The sequence below is a fragment of the Vicugna pacos genome, chromosome 3 (genome assembly GCF_048564905.1).
Source record: "Vicugna pacos chromosome 3, VicPac4, whole genome shotgun sequence".
Classification (NCBI taxonomy): Eukaryota; Metazoa; Chordata; class Mammalia; order Artiodactyla; family Camelidae; genus Vicugna; species Vicugna pacos.
Genome location: NC_132989.1, coordinates 82455211 through 82470585, shown reverse-complemented (window position 1 = coordinate 82470585; position 15375 = coordinate 82455211). Strand labels below are relative to the sequence as shown.

The following is a 15375-nucleotide window of genomic DNA, read 5'->3' as shown; positions in this document are numbered from 1 at the left end:
CTTACTTCCTCCCTTAATACACTTGCTCATACATCATGCCCGTAATCTCACTTGCTCACTTAATGTCATTTGGTAAAATATCACCTCCTGAAAGAGGACTTTTCTGACTGCTGTCTCTACAATAAGACACATCCCTTCTCCACCTCATTCTCTGTTCTCTGATGCTGCCTAATTTCCGTTTTGGTTATTTGTTCTTACCTGACACTCCAGGGTCATTTTTCACCTCTTTCTGATGATAAAATATACATAACATAAAATTGACCATTATGGTGTCACCTTTATTTATTTATTTACCATAATGCATAGTAGTTAAGTTCTAAGGGAGGGGCCACATCTTCCCTACTCACTACTAAATCCCCTGGACCTAGAACTAATATTTATTAAATAAATAGTTACTAAATTCATGAATGAGTGAGTGAACAAAAGCAGGCTGGGAAAGTATACATACCTCTCTGAGAGCATTTGTGGGTAAAATTTGACACAAAATCGTGGTATATTATTTAGTCCTACCAGGCTGGTAATGGATATTGCTGATATGGGTGTGAACACCACATCGTGAGTGAAAGAAGAGAGAAACAGGCCCTGATGGGCATTACTGTTTGGCAGAAGATATGGGAATAGGACCTAAGGAAAAAATTTTTGTGTACAAACTTGGTAGCAACACTTTTCAGTTGCAATAGTTTTTCTAGTTACTCCTTTTAAAAATTACTGGTCTTCTTGAGGAACTAGCTGCTATGGGCCTATCTTTGTTAGAATACACCAAGGCTTAGGCTCTACCAGGAAGCAATAGGCAGTTTATGATCACCAAGGAAGAGTACCAGGGATTTCAAGTTGGAGCAGTATAATAGTTGGTCATCCAAATGCTCTTTAGTCTTTGGGTACTCATTTCATTGTTGTCATTTGATTAATTCCTCGATGGACTCTCATTCTGGAAAAATCATCTTCTCGGTTCAGATCCTGGGACTGCTTCTCCTTAAGGTTATTCAAACTCTGAATGACCCATTTTCTGTCTCCCTGGTATTGCCAGGGTGCCTTGCATGCTACGGGCTTTCCAGAAATGTCTATTCGAATAGAGAAATGAATAAGCAAAGGACATTTGATTCTATTTCACAGGTTTAGGAATAGGGACCTTTGGTGGGCTTATTTCCTCTGCAACCCCATGAAGTCACAGAACGCTAACTTCTAGGAACTCTTAAGTGGAGTTGATGAGAAATCTGTACGTCCACTGAGGACTGTGGAGGCCAACACCCCTCACTAAATTCCTGAGGGACACACAATACCCTTTTTGTTGCCTGCTTTTCAGACTCATCTGGGTTTGCAGCATTAGAATTTTATGAATAGATGATGGGCTGTACTCTATTTTAATTCAGTGCTTCTGGCAGGTTCCAACACACACGTGTGAGAGAGTGAACCACGAAGTAGGCAGCTATGTTTGCTCGGAGATTGCACAGGGCGACATTCATTGTCCCTCGGGAAATCAGCACAGCCTAGTATAATTGGACCACATTTTATTATGTTTGGAATGTTCATGTTTCCTCAAGCCAGCTATGCTCTATCTGACTATAATTAAACCAAAAATATTCAGGGCATTTTCTGCTTGTAAATGGTAGCTGACAGAGAAGGCGAATACGCTAGGACTCTGAGAGGGTAGCCTGAAGTGTCAGCAGCTTTACCGCTGCTGAGGGTTTAGGTTATGAGGTGCTGAAACCTGCCAGGAGGACAAGGACAGTGTTTCTCAAGCTTAAGCATGAGTAAGAATTTATATGGAGAGTTTGTTAAAAGCACCAGGTTCCTGGACCAATTATACCTTAATAAAGCTGAATAAAAAAAAAGATTCCTTTGCCCTACACCCAGAGATTCTGATGCCAGAGATCCCAGGAGGGCACAAAAAAATTGCATTTCTTACAAGCTCCCGGGTGATGCTGGTCTGTACACCACACACTTTGGAGCACCCCACCGAGCCAGCCAGGGTGAGCCGTGTACCTAGAACTAGAGATGGGGCTGCTGGTGACCTACTTGGCTGCAATTCAGGTGCGAATCAGCCAGGGGCCTCAGCTGAGATAGAAGCAGAAAGGCCAGTATCTTCCCCAGGAAGAAACGGCAATATTTCTGAAGACAGATGATGAAAGTGAAGCTAATTACATGGGAGCTGACTCACAGGATAGTGGAGGTGATTCATGAAAAGTACTGATGCAAAGCTGACCGAAGACATGGAAACAACAGTGCAGTGGTGACGTGTGTGGGACGTCAGACCAAAGCCAGAGATTTCTTTTGTTGCTTCTGAACCTTTGGGCATTTTGTCCTAAGGAGACAGCCAATTGCCATAGAATTGGAAAACAAATTTATGTGATGCCCTCAGATAGATTCTGTGGTGTGTCAGTGCATCGTGATAATAGCTCTGTCAGACCCTTCTGGTTGCTCTCCCAGTATCTTTTCACACCTCTTCCATGCCAGCAGCACCAGAGTATAGTGTTAACTGGGGACAAATGGGATTGGTTTTATACACTATGGATGGTCCTCAGAATGGGAGCAGATTTTATTGAGTGTTGCAATGTGTCTAGTTATAAAATTTGATTTCTCAGCCTCCTTTACAGCCGTGTGGTTCCACGTGACTGAGTTCTAGCAAGAGGGATATGATCAGAAGTCTTCTAGGCCAGCTTCCTGTTGTTTTCCTGATTTAAAGAAAAGGACAGACATGGTGGCAACAGTGCTCTCTACCGTTTCTTCTCCCTCTTTTCTGAGAATGTGGTTATGACGCTTGGAGGTGTAGGGGCCATCTTTGCATGCCTTAGGACAAAAGCCAAATGGCCAGATGAGAGGACCTGGGACCTTGATGGCATCCTGGAACTTCCATACCAGCACTGGGCTGTCTACCCCAGGTTTCTGTTGCCTAAGGGAAGTGTACTCATTTGGTTAAGCAGCTGCTTTTATGTACCTGTTACGTGGAGCCAAACAAAATCCCTAACAGATGAAATGGGTATTATTCATGGAGCGTTTGCTATATGTATGTGCCAGTTACTTTTCTAAGAATTGTATATGTATTGTATTTTTTAACCTTCATGGCAGCCCCATGAGGTAAGTTGTTCCATTTTACCAGAAGCTTCTAAGGAGAATCAATAGCATTAAGAAAAACGCGTCTTTAATAATGCCAGTGTAAATCTACTTGGGTAAATTTGAGTTTTATTTATTTTAACTTGGCTTAACTCCTAAAATAATCTCTTGGTAACTATTTTATTGTGGTACAGTCCTATGCATATTATACTGACATGTAATTATCAATGTCTACCTCCCACCGGGCTCAAGTCAGGGTTTCTCGTGAGTGAAACCATTTGGATTCTTGTAACATGGACACAGACTATGGAGAGACGTTGGCTTGAGTAGAAATGCCTCGATTGCAGGTGCTGCCAGCATGTAACTTACATTACCCATGCACATCCTGAAATTGATATGATATCCCTGTGGTACAGACAGTTCATTAATTTTTTTTGTTACAGTTGCCTACCTTAAAAGCCTGTCTGTGCTAGTGCTAAGTCGTATTCCTTCCTTTCCTCTTTAGAGAAAAGTGATTAGAACACGAAGTGGAGCAAATTGACCTGAACCTCAGAGATAAAGGGAGAAATTAGCTTGCAAAAAAATGGTTTGCACTATCTAGAATTTACTTGCAGCTTGGATATGGGGGTGGGAGGTTGGGAGCGTGGAAGACAAATTGAGAATCTAGTTTTAAATTAGATTTTAATATCAGCCTGGAATTCTCGTTAACCTCAAAAATGACTGAAATTTCCTTGGCACTTGAAACATTTCACAAAGTCATTATTAAAACTCAAATAGTTTTAATGACTCCCACAGCCTAGTCTCCTCTGTGGAGAAGATCACACTAGTTTACAAAATCATTTCTTCTGAATCTACATGAAGTATAAGTTATGACACATAATCAGGATCAAATCATAGAATCATCCAATCTTAAAGACCTCAGGGCATCTAGTTTAATATACCAGTTCATAAATAAGAACACTGTAGCGGAGAGGTGGAAGTCATTCCTGCTTAAGCTTACAGTTAAAAAATTATATACATCTACTGAGACTTAGAATGTGAAAAAATTCTAGGGGAACATTTCATGGGAGACCATGGGGGACTAGAAATGATCTTAAACTGAGAATTAGGAGCCTCTAATTCTCATCGTGCTTTAGACACTAGCAGGAATGACTTCTATCATCCCAAATGTGGCCACACACAGTATCATTTCCCCTTGTCAGAAATAGAGAAAATCCTACTCTTGAGATGCAACCCCCTGTTCCAAGAGCTTGCTCCCCAAGTCACAGCAGACCACACCCAGAGACTGCTAGAGCATGGAGGGCAGTCGGCTCAGGGCGGTGGGCTCAGCTCACATCCAGCCTCCTTCCTGACAGCCTCCCTCGGCCACAAATCCGACGCACAGCTAACTGTGATGGTATAAATCCAGGTTCCTGGGTTGGCTGGGGCCTCCCTGGAGGCAGGAAGACCTACATGTTAGATGCACTGGCTCAGGAGTCCGAATGCCTGGGGTCCAGGCCAGCTCCGCAGATAACTGGTTCTCTTTTTGTTCTTTTTAAAAAATTAATTCTTATCTTTTTTGAGGTGTGTTCGATTTACAATGTTAATTTCAGGTGTACACCAAAGTGATTTGGTTATATATATACATACATGTATATATATGTTCTTTTTTTTCAGGTTCTTTTCCATTACAGTTCATTACAAGAAATTGAATATAGTTCCCTGTGCTATACAGTAGGTCCTATATATAGATAATTGGTTCTTAGATCTTGAGCAAGTCACTTGTCCTCTCTGTGCTTTGATTTCTCACCTACAAAATGGACCTAACAGTATTAACTCCACCATGTTAAAAAGATCAGGTGAATGAATTGTGTGTGATCCTTGCTTGATACTAGCACTGGAGTCTGTCATGATCCTAAATGTTGCTCACACAGGCCAGACCAAGGTGAGAGTCAACCAAAACCTGGTCCTTCAGTTCTCATAAAGAACTCCACATTTCCTTTCATAACCAACATTTTTTTCCATGGGATGACTTAGAGATTTCTGAAATGGTTTAATCTTTTTTTGCCCTCATACTCTTTTGTTTTGAAAATTTGGAGAAAAGGCAACATGCAGCCATTTATACCGTCTGTTGAATATCCCCTGTGAATGTACGTATCCACTGATCATTTTTCTACCTGCCTCAGTATTCTCAAGACCGGTTTATTATTTGAGGGGTGAGGGGAGGAATCATAAAGGCTTTTGAGAATCTAATGGAAACTATTATCCTCTCTTCTTCCTCCATCACTCCATCACAGGCTCATCCAAACAATTAACATACAATTTCAGAGCCAGGACACCCCCTGGTGCCTATTCATTGCCCTTTGGGAAGGCCAGTGATACAGCCCTCTATTCTAAGCCTACGGTCACTCTTTAAAGTAAAAATGTTTCCAAAGGATGGGTTTAAAAAATTCTTTTTAAAAAACTTTAGCTCAGATATAATTTGAGGAAAAAAATTGCTAAACAACAGAAGTGATTTGTTCTCAGCATCCATGGAAAAGACACATTTCTCTTCTACAATCTTTCCCTTTTTGGTGATTTTGGACTTCCTGGGCTATGCTGAATGTGATAATGTTCTCAGCCAAATTTCTCTTAAGGATCTGCCAAATTTCAAAGCAAAGTTATTTTAATTATGCATTTCCAACATAAAAAAAGTTAAGGTGCACATAAAAACATGCCCAAAAATGTGGAAATGTTATCAAAGACAAATCATGTATTTATCACCTTAAAATCTATATATTATAGAATTGCAGTTCTTATTTGTTTAAATTATATGCCTGGTATGTAACTATGTGAAAGTAAGTTAAGCAGAAGCCTTATGCCTGCTTGGTTTGACAGCTGGGGCATTTTTTATTTTACTGACTACATGAGGAACCTCATGGTCAAAGTCAGATCCTGGTCTCATTTCCACTACTGACTTGGCCCGGCTTTGCCCTGGTGAGGCACAGTGTGCACTCCAAGTGCCGTATCTGGTCAATATAGAATGACATCTATGAAATCAAACTCATGCAGAAGCATCTGGCCAGCTTTCAGGTGGACTTCTGAGCAGGGGAGAGCTGGCCTCTTATTTGTTTCAGCAAGCCACAACCTCACCAGGCCCCCCTTTCTTCTACCAAGTGACAGGTTGAATCACTTACCCCTAAGGTCCTGTTCAGTGATCCTCCTCCTCTTCCTCGTGATTGGTCAGCCGTGGACTGCTGCTGATTGTGTGCTGTTTCCTTTCCTGAAGATAATAATAATAATAATCACAAAAAGCCTGACACTTACTCATGCCAGGCACTGTTCCAAATGTTAATAAAAGAATTTAATTCTCACAACAACCTTATGTTGTAGGTACTCCTATTATCTCCCATTGAAAGCTGAATAAACTACATAGTGGGAAAGTTAACTTGCTCAAGGTCACATAGTTAGCAAGAGACAGAGCACAGGCTGTCTGTTTCCAGAACCAGCATGTGTGATGACTCCACTGTTGAAGTAAAGCAACAGAGTATTTCTAGTTAGAATTCCTAGAGCATGTTGCTTATTTTCCAGTATATTTTCCTGGATTTTAGACATTTATCCAAAATTTACACAGTTTGGAATTGGAACCATTTAAAAAAATGTACCCCTAAAACGGCTGATATAATTTATTCTCTTCTCAAGCACGTGCTTTTAATTAAGTCCTTCTCATCTCGTCATATCAGCTCTCTGATTATGAACTTAAGAGACTACCAGCTGGATAGAATTTCAAAATAAAATGTGATTTATCCTGAAGAGTTTTGGTTGTAGTCTATGTGACTCAAATTTAATTGAGGTTTCACTTTTCGTCTGCTTTTGCTCCGTGTATGCTGATGTCCAAAATAAACTTTGCAAGCTTATTTCCATAAGGAGTAGGCTACTGGTGAACTACAACTGTTATTCAGAAATACTGAGAATATACCCCCTGCACCAGGAGATTGGCTGAGGAATTAAGTGAAATTAAAATACACTTAAAAATGGCATGATACAAATAAGAAAGCTAGAAATAACTTTTATGTTAAGTAAGGATTATTTACATGCTTGCCCTTTACTCATCCTTTCCGCTTGGTGGATGATGAACTAGCTGTGATAATGCCAGAACTTTACAGTAATGATACTTTTAATATGTGTTACTATGGAGCTTTCAAGTGGGGCTACAAATGAAAGCAAAATGTATTAAAAGTACAACGTCCCAGTGTTTCTGCGATAATGAGATAGAGTAAAAACAGCATTTGGATTGGAGTCAGGGGTTCTGTGTTCTCTAAGCGCACCTGTAATTTGCCAAGTTGCTCCTTGAGTCTCAGTTTTCTCACCTGTAAAACAGGAGATTGGAATGGATGGTTCTTGAAGGTCATGTCCTTCTTCAACATTCCATGGTCTTGAGACTGAAAATGTGTAAGGAATCAACCTCTGGGAAATTCGATCCTCCAGTGTATTATTCTTCCTTCTTCTTGGGGAACTTCGGTTTGGGCCAGCAGTTCTCTTGTGACTCGATGGATACTCTGAGAAAGCACAACCCACTTAGTTTCTGGTACAGCCTGCGGTTCTTCTGTCCCTCACTGGCCACATCCGATTATCCAATTGTTCCAGTCTTTGCTATTCTAAGTAATATCTCTCAGGATTTTCCAGGACTGTATTGTATTTTAGTATTTCATTTTAATAAGCATATTAGGTTCTCGGTGCGAGGAGAAGTTGGAGGTGGGCAGTATGATATATTAAAATAGAAAACTTTTAAAAGTGTTTTCTTGTATTCTAGGCATTAGGCGAGGTGCTTTGCATTGAGAAATCTATTTAGTGAGTAGGCTGGACTCACAGTAGAACCCACAACCCTTAAAGCATGTTCTATTAATGAATCCTTTCCGTGGATGTTTTGTCAGCTCCCACAAATTCTGATTAGTTTTAGGTATTAGAGTAATATCACTTTCGGATGTTAAAAAGTCCAGCCTGATTCAAAACAAAATGTTCATCTGAAGTCCAGCTCAGAGTTTCTCCTCCCGTCAAGCCTGATCCAATTTGGAAAATGGTACTGGGAAAGTGAGTTTGGTTCCTGTCTTCTCAGCAAACCAACTGCATATAAATTATCTCCAGTCTTCTTGACAATCCCACAAAGTCGGCCTATTTCCATTTTGTAGAGACTAAAACTCAAAACACATTTCATAGGATTTGACTCAGGGATGCCTCATCTGAAAGCAGATTCTTTCCACTGCCCTATGCTGCTTCTCAAAATCTCAGTTCCCGCCTAGTTGGGGTGTGTGTCGGTAGGGAGGGGGCTTCGGATTTGGATTTGATTCTTACATTATGTTTCCAAACCAAGGGGATCAACATTTTCAGTTATGTTCAGATACTTTTTGTTTATCTGCATCTGTTTGGTAAGGTACAAGGGTTCTACAAGCTGATCGTATCTATAATAACTCAGAGGCATTCAGAGTTACTGCAATGAGGGGTCATGATTCCTACCATGAAACCTACGTACTTTCTCCAGCCCTGGCAAACACACACAGGAAATATTTAATCAGAGAAAGATATACTATCTATAGAAATTATTCCATAGACGTAAATGACATCAATCAATGAATTATTAAAATGTATTTAGTGGATTAACGAACAGGTCACTGATAGTACAGGCAAATTACAGACTAGGTAATAGATTAGTAATTTTGAGAAGGTGCAGAGTGTTCGCATTTTTCAGAATAAAATCTGAGTAAATATTTGAGGAATCTAGACAGGGAATTTAGAAATGGTCCCTCAGGATCAGAATTGAGGTGATTTCATGTGGTGCGATATATATTATTGATAAGAACAATGAGCATATATAATTCTATGTGAATCATCCCCATGTATTTAGACCTCTGGACATAATTTCTCTCATTCTTCAGAAAACATCTTTAGAGGCTGAATTGTTGCTTTGTCTCTTTAAAATGAGCAATAATGTGTTTTTCATTAAATCTGGTGAATTCTAGGTTTTTAGTTGAATGCTCTTTAAGTAATGCGGTTGAATATAAACCAACCAGTATCTGATGGATACTACTACTTGGAAAGTTTTTTTCTTTCTCCTACACAAGAGAAAACAGTGGGAAATGGTACCTAATGCCAGGAAATCATGTTTTCTGCTCAATCCACATGAAAAATTTGTGGATGACAGTCAAAAAGATCTGCCAAACTACCAGTGGAGATGGTACAGGAGCTTGTGCGGTCAGTGCAATACAATAATGAAATACTTAACACTGCAGATCTGTTTCCAATAGCATGAAGTTCAACATGCATGTGAAGACGCTTTACATTGAATCTCATAGTGTATTTAAAATGCACAGATCTTTTCAATAGGTTACAATATATTGGAAGATGTGAAAGTATGCTGAAAACCTAAGACCCAAAGATGGTAAAGATATAAAGTATAAGACTTCTTTTATTTGTCTTTAGAAATTTGAATTCTCTTTGAAGTTAGGACAGGTTGAGATGAAACATCTGCATACAAATATAAACTTTTCCAAATCTGAAGTCTAGCTCACTCCTGAATCACATGATAAACAACCAAAGCACCATGGCTTTATGAACCTACATTTACTTAACTAGGGCTCAGAGACCCCTGAGTAAATTTCTCAGACCTATTGGTGAATCTAACACCTTCAGCATCATATTGAGCCCTTTGAGTTGAGCCTCAAAACCCTACCAGCTATTCCTCATGCATGTCTCTCATTTGGAGTAACTTCTTCCTGTTCACCTCAATCAGAGTTTACTTCTACTGCAAACTTGTCTCAGTCTCAGTATATACCTTTCTACAGACTTCTCCATGAGAATGGTTACCAAAGGGGAAAGGTGGGGAGAGGGATAAATTAGGGGTTTGGGATCAGCAGATACAAACTATTATATGCAGAATAAACAACATGGTCCTACCATATAGCACAGGGAACTATATTCAATACCCAACAATAGCCTATAATGAATATGAAAAGGAATATATACGTATGTATGTATATGTCTAGCTGAAACACTATGCTGTACACCAGAAACTAACACAACATTGTAAATCAGCTATACTTCAATTAAAAAAAATGGCTTTGTGTCCATTCAGTACCCCATTAATTTCAGCTCTTTGAGACTATATTTCAGATGACATTAAATAGCTCTTAAAAAGAGAAACTTTTTTTTCCCCAAACCTAATTTTATTCATTTCTATCCTACCTCCTTGGCTATACCCTGACTTACTTCCTATCTCTGTAATAACCATTTTCATTAAATGCTTTTAAGATTCCTTTGTGAAGATACAATTTAAACTTTCCCCATATCGTAATTTCAGCTTTCTGTGTCTTTCTCCCATCTGCTGTTTAAATTTTCTTCTCAGCAGAAAACCTTGCCGTTGCTTCATTTCCACACATGGCAGGCATTCAAGCATAGCAAATTGGAGTCACAGCTACACTGAGATGGGAAGGAAATGTGCTTCCCAACACCCCGTCAGCATCTCCCACCAGAGGCCATTTGTCTATTCTGCCTTTTTTTTTTTTTTGGCCTTTCAAGCAAATAACTGCCAAAAGAAAGTATCAAGACCCAAATCAGTGGTGTCTACAACCAGTGTTACACAAATCACTGGATTTGATCACGTCAAGTTTAGGATTCCTGTTAAGAATATTCCTCATGGTGATCTGAGATGAACATATCTTCTGAGCTCTCAGGGACCCTTCCTCAGCCTTCCAGTTTCCTGCTTTGGCAATCCCTCTACTGGCATCAACTTTCTCCTTCAGGTGGTCCTCTTGGGCTGGGTGCCTTTCCATGCAGCTTAAGCCTTACTCTTTTTGCAGGTCCCCAATCTGGCCCAAGGGATTGCCCCTATATCCTCCCCCTGTGGGGCTGTGAAAGGACACCCTTTCCTGACACAGTTTGGCTCTTGGCTCTGCTAGGAAGCTGGCTCCCATCCACCATTTACCTTTAGGGTCATTTCAAAGAAAAAGTCCCAGTGCTCCCCCAACCCCAGGAGACCTAGGTTGCTCTTTCTCAGGTGTCCTCTGAGGCCTTCCTCATTCCAGCTCTGTTAAGGACCAAGGAAATTCCATAGCACTCTGACGCCCTTCTCTCTAACCTCCGAAGAAACCATGGCCACTCTGAATTCTCTCTCATTCCTTACTTTTATTGACCGTTGGTGGGGGATGGGCTTACCTTGGGAGCCCCTTTGATCACCCCCTTTTCAAGTCCTGCACTGATAACCCAGAACCTGATTAGTATGTGAGGATACTTGCTATTTATTCTCTTCTGTTTGGGGCCCTCACTTGAAATTCCAAAACAGGAGCTTTTTGTTTTATATTCTGCTTTGTTTTGTTTTCCTTCACCATACAGATTTAAAAAAATTTTTTCTATTTAAACTTATCAATGATTTTTATGGCTTCTAGTTTTTATATTTGCTTAGAATAGCTTTTCCCACTCTGTATTAGTTTATTAGGAGTGACATAATCAATTTCCACAAACTAGGTGGTTTGAACAACAGAAATGTATCTTGTTTCACAGTTCTGGAGGCCAGAAGTCCAAAACTAAGGTGTCCTCAGGCTCACACGCCCTCTGAGGCTCCAGGGAAGGGTCTGTTCCAGGCCTATCTCCTAGCTTCTTGTAGTTCCTTGCACTGTAGCAGCATCTCCAGTCTACATGTGGTGTTCTCCTTGTGTGCATTCTATTTCCAAGTTTCCCCTTCTTAGAAGGATGCCGGTCATACAGGATTGGGGCCAGTCCTACTGGTATGACCTCATCCTAGCTTAATGAATTATATGTGCAATGACCTTATTTCCAAATAAGGTCATAGTCTGAGGTACTGGGGGTTAGGATGTCAACATATCAATTTGGAAAGGGGCGTAATTCAACCCATAACATGTTCCAATATTTATTAAAACTACCTTAAAACTTACCTTTCCTATAGAGCTTTCAGATGGCCAGCAAGCCAGATTGATAGTTTTTATTAATTTTTTTGTTTTATTTTTGCTTTTTTACCCTATTTGTGGTCCTCAAATTTATTTTTCTATAAAGAGTAAGACATGGGTAGGGACACACCTTGATATTTTACTGAAGAGTTAGTGCTAACGTGTCTTATCCATTATATTAATCCTCTCTAGAACCTAGCAAAGTTTTGGAATCATAACCAGGTTCTCAGTGTCTTTTAAATTGAATCAAATCATGGGCCAGAGAACTGAATTGTTAACTTTCTAACTGGATGATACCTTATCTAACTGTTCAGTCTCAGATTGTGAAGAAGTCCTAGAGAAATGACAGAGCCCACAGCAGTGGTCCAAAGGATATTGAGTTAAAGAAATACTAACATTTTCTACTTATTTAAGGAAGTAAACAGTGTTTCTGTGACATACCTTTCACACTAGCTTAGTGGAGAGGGTAATGAGCTAGAATTGAAGACTGATTTGTAAAACAGATGTCCTCTACTTTTACTGGTTTACTGAAAAATAGCTAGATTATCATGTGTCTATCTGTGCTTGTGTGTGTGTGTGTTCAGTGTACATATGTGGGGGGTAGGCATCAAGGAAAGAGGGAGCCATGTAAGCTCTTGAAAATAATTATAAGCAACTTTTTAGAGAAATGATAAAAATGATTATTGATCCATTCTAAATTTTAAAGCTTAGAGAATCCTAATTTATGGTGCTAAATTCATAACTATTTATTTTTCATGTAAGACGAAAGTTATGGAGACTATTCCATAATTTCAACTATTTAATTCAAGCTAACTTGATGACTAGTAATGAGACTTATATGATATTTGATAACAAAAAGATACGTACTCAGAACATTATACTGCAAATAGCTGAAACTGCTACAGTATAATGTGTATTCATGTTCAAAGTGATTACAGTTACTATTTTGTAATTTGAGGAGGATACATGGAGTCAACCAGACTTTTTAAAGTAAAGAAGCTTCATGTTATGACTATGTAAGTCACTGACTTTGGGAAAATGGTTAGGAAAAAATTATTGTCAAGAGGTCATCTCTCAGCAAAGCAGCCTTTTGTTTTGTTTTGTTTTGCTTGTTTGTTTGTTTTTTGTATTTTAACAGTCTTCCATGCATGTATCAGAAAAGAGCATTAATGTGTTAACTCTTAGAAACAAATATTTCTTATGTTAATAACAATTTTTTTCTAACTCTGCCTGAGAGATTTATTTTAAACTGAGTAAAAATCTAAATGCAACCATTCTCTGTTTTAACAATAATCAAACTGTAAGTCATTCCAATTCCAATTTAATCATGATTTTTTAAAAACTTAGAATAATGTAAATAATGCTAAGCTCCTTTATTGTTGACTCAAAAGGATTATTCTGATTTTTAAAAATCTCCTTTTATTGTCTTGGTTGGATGTGGGTATAAATAGAAAAACCCTGTACTACTGGGAAGAGGCATTATATATCCAAAGAAGACTTTCTTTTTCTGCTTAAGGAATATTATCATTTTAGATTCTGGCTAATATGTGCTTCCTAACCGGATGGACTCCAAGCTGGTTACATGTGGCCCCTGTCAGACTCTGCTACCCCAATCATCTAGGCCAGAACAAGGAGACAAAGTGCTGGCTGCTGTGAGCAAGGCAGGACAGTATAAGATGAGTGAAGGAGAGGCCACAGTGTGGTGTGGGTGCTACAACTAAGGGAAGACAGTGAGGGATGCTGTCAGAGCCATGGTCTAGGACTTGGGACATGGCTCGCTTTCTTTGTGGCTTTCATTGGGTTCAGTGATCGCTCTGAGTCTCACCTGCACAGTTTGAACTAGATACTCTCTAAAGCCCCTTTCATCTCTCAGATGCTAGGTTTCTCTTACTCTTAACAGGGTCTTCCATGAAAGGGGAATCTGTCCTGATTGAGTACATGTCATTTGGCACATTTAAATCTTAATATTGGGGGGCAGACAACTCTGTTACACATTGAGCTTGTGGTCTTATCTAGACACGTTAGTTATCCGGTTAAAGCCTTTCATCTGATGGTTTTTCCACATGGAAGGACACATTCTGTTCTTGACAGTCTCATAGCCTTCTGTTTCTCTGACCAAAGGCAACTTTTCCAGTTAACTAGCTGTCTTCTGAAAAGAATGCCTTCAGGTGATCTTTACTTTATTTGAATGCTGTTAACCTCAAATTAAGCTATTCGCTGCTGCTCCCTGGCTCAAAAAACAGAATCAGAACCAGCAAATCCAAATTAGCCAGTAAACTCACACAGCCATTTCTTTGCACAGTGAAATAAGCAGAGGCAATGTTTTCTTCTGAGTCCGTGGGTGGCAAACATACCCTTTAGGTAACGGAATGTTTGGTTTTCAGTAAGAAATGTGTGCTGAGCTCAGGCTTTCAGAGATTCAGTTTGTCAGCAGATTTTCGTGTCATTCAAATTTTTGCTTATTTCTTTTGGAATATAAAAATTCCTTCAACTGCGTATTTTAAATGACTGATGGCCATAATCTTATAAACTGAAATAAACAGGGAACTTGGCTTTGTTTACAAGGGATAGTCAGGGAAATGTGGCTCAAAATTCTAGAACCTTAAAAAAAAAAAAAAAAAAGGAATTTTTCCAGGCTGTCTAACCAAAGAGAAAAACTTACAATGCCCAGAAACCAGATGAAGAATGATTCAGAAAGATCTTATGTTTTGAATGCAGCATTATTGAAGTGAACCGTGAGAAGAAAATGACCCATAAGCTTGTATGTTGTACACACAGACACATATGTAAACACATATACACACACAATGCCAAGCAACTATTTAGGAAAAAAAAATATCAGAATATTACCCTGCATTCATTTCCTGTTGCCTCTGTAGCAAATTTCCACAGACTTACGCTTCTCCTTGCCTGGAGACATGGTTTATCTACCTTGCTGGCCTCTCATTTCCTTGACCTTTGTATCTCCATGACCTTCACCTTTCATTCCAGGTCATTTGACTACCCTTAGGGTCACATCCTGGGCATCTCTTTTTAGTTCTTGAAGTCTGACCTCCCTCTCTGACTAAAACCACTTATTCACCCAGTTTTCTCACACAGGAGCTGCACTACACAGATAATTTGTTTAACAGTAGAGAACACAGAAAGGTATAGGAAAGGAGACTTCTAGATAAACAGAGATGCTTGAACACAGATATTTCCCTCTGCCCTCTAAACTCCCCATAAAATGACAGAGATAAAGAGGGCAGGAGAGGGGGGCTTGAAGGCTGTTCACAATTTTGGAACAGGGAAAGCCACTGGAGAGGAGAACTGACTTATCCATGGTAGGAGATTCATCCTGCTGAACCTCGTCAAATCTCAAAACTTGGAAACATCAGGCACCACCAAAAGTGGAAATGAAGGAGACAAT

General features: G+C 39.5%; 1 protein-coding gene across 2 annotated transcripts in view; it reads left to right on the top strand.

Moving 5' to 3' along the window:
- RAB3C (RAB3C, member RAS oncogene family) overlaps positions 1 to 15375 on the top strand; it is a 254845-nt gene that overhangs the window by 67349 nt on the left and 172121 nt on the right. The gene's annotated exons all lie outside the window — the stretch shown is intronic.